The sequence below is a fragment of the Coenobita brevimanus genome, chromosome 116 (genome assembly GCF_032717465.1).
Source record: "Coenobita brevimanus isolate Jiangsu-jjx chromosome 116, ASM3271746v2, whole genome shotgun sequence".
NCBI classification, from domain to species: domain Eukaryota; kingdom Metazoa; phylum Arthropoda; class Malacostraca; order Decapoda; family Coenobitidae; genus Coenobita; species Coenobita brevimanus.
Genome location: NC_137069.1, coordinates 9,240,376 through 9,246,635, shown reverse-complemented (window position 1 = coordinate 9,246,635; position 6,260 = coordinate 9,240,376). Strand labels below are relative to the sequence as shown.

Below are 6,260 nucleotides of genomic sequence, written 5' to 3'. Positions count from 1 at the left end.
AGTTTAGAATAAATGAAGTAGGAAAGGTGCTGGGAGGAATGAAAAAAGTGTTTAAATGTCGTTCGCTTAGAATGGATGTAAAGAGAAGGCTGTATGAGGGTGTTATGGTACCGACTGCATTATATGGGGCTGAAACATGGAATATGGGTGTAGCAGAGAGGAAAAGTTTGAATGTAATGGAGATGAGATGTCTGAGGAGTATGTGTGGAGTGACGCGTATGGATCGAGTGCGAAATGATGAAGTGCGAAGGAGAACTGGTGTTGTTCGGGAGATGGCTGGTAGAGTTGAGCAGAGGGTGTTGCAATGGTTTGGGCATATGGAGAGAATGGATAATGAGCGATTGGTGAAAAAGATAACTAGATCTGATGTGAGAGGTGTAAGGCTGAGAGGAAGACCACGAATAGGATGGATGGACAGTGTGAAGAGAGCGCTGGATGCGAGAGGGATGTCTGTTGAGCAAGGAAGAGTGGCTGTGCGTGACAGAAATAAATGGAGAGAAATTGTGAATGAATAAGTGATGACGCAGCCCTGAGGGGATATTCTCCCGCATTTGGTCTGATCAGCTAGTCAGGTCAGGTGCGGGTAAGGGGATGGGTCTGTTATGATGTGGCAGGGGTAAACCAGTTCTGCTGTCGGGCCCTGCTGCGGATGTCACTGATTGCATTGCGCAGTTGACCCTTGTGCGGTATGATGCGGTGAGGATCTGTCCGTTCTCCCCTTTGGAGCTAAGATGCGAATGAATGTGTTTGAATGGATGAGTAAATGGAGAGTGAGTCGTCCTGTCTCGGCTACCTCCCTTTCCTTGGGGGAAGCAGCCTAGGTATATAGATAGATAGATAGATCAGTTAATCAGTCATTCAATCTGTCTATCTCTCTGTCTGTCTATCAGTCAGTCAGTCAGTCAATAAATCTATCTGTCTGTCTGTCTTTCTATATCTGTCCATATTGATAGACAGATAGATTGATAGATAGGTAGATAGATAGGTGGGTAGATAGATATAGGTACGTAGATAGATATATAAATAGACAGATAGATAGATTTTTTATATTTTCACGTCATCAGTCTATCAGTCTGTCTATTGCCAAACGCCTTAATCCCGAAAGGGGTGGCCACAAACAAATCGCCTCCATGTCGCCCTGTCCCCCGCCATTGCACTGCCCTGCTCCCTGCTCGCACCACCCCTCACTCATATACCTCTCCACGCCATTCCTCCATCTCATCCTCGGCCTCCCCCTCCCTCTCCCCCCCTCCACCTCACTCATATGCACTCTCCTCGTCAGTCTCTCGCTGTCCATCCTCTCCACATGTCATCGAGGGAGATAATTAATAAAAATAATTAACAAAGCCTATCGTACCGAACTAAAGGAATTATTGAAGACATTTTAGTGGAAATTTGTCGATAAAAAAAGAAAAACGAAAAAGACCGTAATCGTCTTAAGATAAAAAATAGATAGACAGACTGACTGATAGATAGATAGATAGACTGATAGATATATAGATAAATATAGATATATAGACAGACAGACATAGATAGATAGGTAAATAGACAGATAGATAGAAAGACAGAGACAGATACACAGATAGACGTGGATAGATAAACAGGCAGGCAGACAGATAGACATAGATAGACAGTTGGATACATAGATAGATAGATAGGTAGATGGACAGATACACAGACAGATGGAAAGACACAGAGATACAGACAGGCAGAGCAACAGATTGGTGAATAGGCAGGTAGGTAGACACCCAGACAGACCGACAGATAGACAGACAGATAGATAGGTAGACAGATAGATAGACAGATAGATAGTTAGACAGACAGACAGATAGATAGATAGACGGACAGACAGACGGACAGACAGACAGACAGACTGATAGGACAGATAGATAGATAGGATTAAACAGGTGATAATAATGAAAATATCATTTATTTTCATCCGTAAAAATACATGGAGTTCAACAGGATATTACTGAAGCGTGAACAAGCTTAGCAAGGGATTTGAACTTGCAGAGAGAGAGAGAGTTTGAAGAAGTAGGAGAGATGAGTGAGGGCGAAATGAAAGTAACAGCGAAAAAATAAAGTACATGAGAGAGAGAGAGAGAGAGAGAGAGAGAGAGAGAGAGAGAGAGAGAGAGAGAGAGTTTTATGGACCTAGTCTAGATCATTCAAGATTAAGCCAAGAGTAGCTATAGTTAATTTCAAGACCGTCCCTGTTAATGTAATCTCTCTCTCTCTCTCTCTCTCTCTCTCTCTCTCTCTCTCTCTCTCTCACATCCAGTTAGTAACCTTTCTGTAACGAGAGAATACCTTTTACTTTTATTATTGATATTAAAACCAAATAGCCTACCTGCGACCTTGATTGCTTTATTTTAGGTATCACTTTTCCCTAACTCTCCTCTCTTCTCCTCTTCTCTCCTCTCCTCTCCTCTCCTCTCCTCCTCACTACCCTTTTTCTCTCTTCTCTCCTACTCTCTCTTCTCTTTTTCTCTTCTCTCACTCACGTATGCCACACTGTTTACAAAACACTTCTCTCCTCCCCTCTTGTCTCATCTCTTTACTTATTTCTATTTCCCAGTCTGTGTCACCCTCACCTGTGTGTATATATAAATCCATTACTCGTATACATTAGTGTAGGCAGGTGTATTTCCGACTACACTAGGGTATCCATAACATAAAGTCATGAGTATTTATTATTGTTGTTGTCTTAATCTGTTTCAGATGTGGAAGAGCTATATTGTACGGGTGGGGGCGGGGTGTTTGTGTGTGGGGGGTGTTTGTGTGGTGTGTGTGTGTGTGTGTGTGTGTGTTGAAGGGGAAATTATTATGTTAGACGATAAACAAGTGAGTATGAGTGTGTTGCTTGCTTGTGGTGTGTTTGTTTATGTGTGTGTGTGTGTGTGTGTGTGTGTGTGTGTGTGTGTGTGTGTGTGTGTGTGTGTGTGTGTGTGTGTGTGTGTGTAATCCATGTACTCATATGAATTATTGTACTGATAAAACTTTTTCGCATTTACAGGACATCCATAATATTCTCCTGTGTATGTTTATAAATTTTCTTTCTTAAAAGTATTTGTTCATTTAGATTAGCTCTCTCTCATCACGCTGGCACCTATCATCATCATCATCATCATCATCATCATCATCATCATCATCATCATCACTACCACCATCACCGCCACCACTATCACAATCAGTCATTACAACCTCCATCAGTCATCATTATCATCATCTCCATCAGCATCACCATCACCACCATCAGTCATCACTCACCATCACCATCATCACCACTACCATCACTACCATCACCATCCTTCATCACAACTATCACCATTACCACTACCACCACAACCAATCACCCTCCTTCTGACCCTCATCCGAACTAAAGATAGGTCAAATCCAATCATTCCTATAAAATTGCTTACACAATAAATTCCCATGAACACTCCAACATGAACACACGAACACTCCAACATGAACACCCCAACATGAACACCCCAACATGGGCACCCCAACATGGGCACTCCAACATGAACACTCCAACATGAACACTCCAACATGAACACTCCAACATGAACACCCCAACATGAACACTCAAACACTGGCACTCCAATATGAACACCTCAACATGAACACTCAAACACGGGCACTCCAACATGAACATTCCAATATGAACATTCCAACATGAACACTCCAACATGGGCACTCCAACATGAACACTCCAACATGAACACTAACATGAACACCCCAACATGAACACTCCAACATAAACACCCCAACATAAACACCCCAACATAAACACCCCAACATGAACACTCCAACATGAACACTCCAACATGTACACTCCAACATGAACACCCCAACATGAACATCCCAACGTGAACACTCCAACATGAACAGTCCAACATGAAAACTCCAACGTGAAAATCCCAACGTGAAAACCCCAACATGAACACCCCAACACGAACACCCCAACATGAACACTCTAACATGAACACCCCAACATGAACACTCTAACATGAACACCCCAACATGAACACCCCAACATGAACACTCCAACATGAACACTCCAACATGAACACCCCAACATGAACAGCCCAGCACGAACACCCCAACATGAACACCCCAACATGAACACTCCAACACTCAGTCATGCAAGGAGTTCGAAAAGGGTGACCACTTTCATATCGGTATAACAAAATTTTAAAAGTATTGGGGGAAAAAATTTATTGCAATTAGAATAATATCTCCTTCAGGTTTTGTATTTATGTTTCCAATTTATGTGTGTTCATTTAGCGTAAAATTATAATGAAGGTTGCTGTCTCAGGGCTGGTTCTCTCTCTCTCTCTCTCTCTCTCTCTCTCTCTCTCTCTCTCCCTGTAGTGATAAGGACGTGTAGGAATTCGTATCAAGAAGCCCATACCCCAAGTCAAGAAATCCCTAACATCTCCTCCTTAGCAATTTATTTTTGGACAGGTGCTGGTTAATATCCTTTTGCATGATATTTATGCAGAGTATGGCAATGTTAGAAGGATTTATATAACACTGAATAGGACAGTAATGTGTAAGAAGCAAAAGCAACAGCTTAGGAAATGGTGTTAGGGAGCTTCCTTACTCCACTTATCCCTAGACTCGATTTCACCCGAATTGCTAGAGAGGGACCCCTTCACGTGGTGGCATCGATATAAATAGGTCACTTCACTGCTTGGTTATACAAATGTCCCTTAACTCCTCGCTATCCCTTGGAAGGAAGATTGTGTTTCGGAAGGGCAATTTTAGCCTTCAGTTCACTGTTCGCGTTCAGATGAGCTTGGGGTTACTACTACTACTACTACCACCACCGCCACCACCACCACCACCACCAATACTAATACCAATAATAATAATAATTATACCAGTATTGTGAGCTTTGTGGGCTCGTGACGAGCGAGTGAGCTTTTGTACACACGCTTGTCATCATAATTTCATCCTGGTGTAACTTCCAACATTACTGGTAAAGTAGTTGAGTGAGCTTTTGTACACACGCTTGTCATCATAATTTCATCTTGGTGTAAACTTCCAACACTACTGGTAAAGTAGTTGAACAATAACAAAAGAATAATTAAGTTAAAATATTTACATTCTCACGTTTTCACACACACACACACACACACACACACACACACACACACACACACACACTTCCGCGCGTGTGGAAACAACATGAGAAAGTGAAAAACAACTCAAACCTAGCATGTGTCACTTTCAAAGTGCTGTCGATTTCATAGTGAAGCATGTCATTTGAAGCCCTCGGCTTCACACACACACACACACACACACACACACACACACACACACACACACACACACACACACACACACACACACACACACACACACACACACACACACACACACACAATTTTAAGATGTATCTCCTGCCTGGCTAAAGAATCTTTTCTCTACCGCACGTAATACAGAAGTTATTAGCTCTGAAAACCATCGCTGTCGGGCCATATCGTTTCGAGCCGGGCCGGGTCGTTTCTCGTAACTACTACTACTACTACTACTACTGATGCTGCTGCTGCTGCTGCTGCTGTTGCTACTACAATTATTACCACTACTACTACTACTACTACTACTGCTGCTGCTGCTGCTGCTGCTACTACTACTGCTGCTGCTGCTGCTACTACTACTACTGCTGCTGCTGCAACTACTACTATTACTACTACTACTACTACTTTTTCTTTTGATATTTCTTTCTTCTTCTTCTTCTTCCTCCTCTTCTTGTTCTTCTGTCTTCTTCTTCTTCTTCCTATTATTATTATTATTATTATTATTAGTGCCCCTCCCTGTAAAACAATTAACTCTAAGCCCTTGGCCACCCCGTTTGGGATACATGGCGTCTGGCAATGAATGAATGAATTATTATTATTATTATTGCTTATTATTATTATTATTATTACCACGTTGAGTACACCGCTTCCCGTCCGATCAGCGAAGTTAAGCAACGTTGGGTCTGGTTAGTACTTGGATGGGTGACCGCCTGGGAACACCAGATGCTGTTGGCATCCCTACGTGTCAAGTGGGGTTGGTGGAGGATTACTGCCCCTCCCTGTAAAACAATTAACTCTAAGCCATTGGCCACCCCGTCTGGGATACATGGCGTCTGGCAATGAATGAATGAATTATTATTCCTTCTTTTTCTCTTTTTTTTTCTTCTTCCTCTTCCTCCTCGTTCTTTTTCGTTTTTTTTTCTTCTTTTTCTGTTCTTCTTCTTCGTC

General features: G+C 42.3%; 1 pseudogene; it reads left to right on the top strand.

The window, feature by feature from the left end:
- The first annotated feature begins 5,928 nt into the window (after window positions 1-5,928).
- LOC145418868 (5S ribosomal RNA) lies at window positions 5,929-6,047 on the top strand (annotated as a pseudogene).
- Window positions 6,048-6,260: the final 213 nt, after the last annotated feature.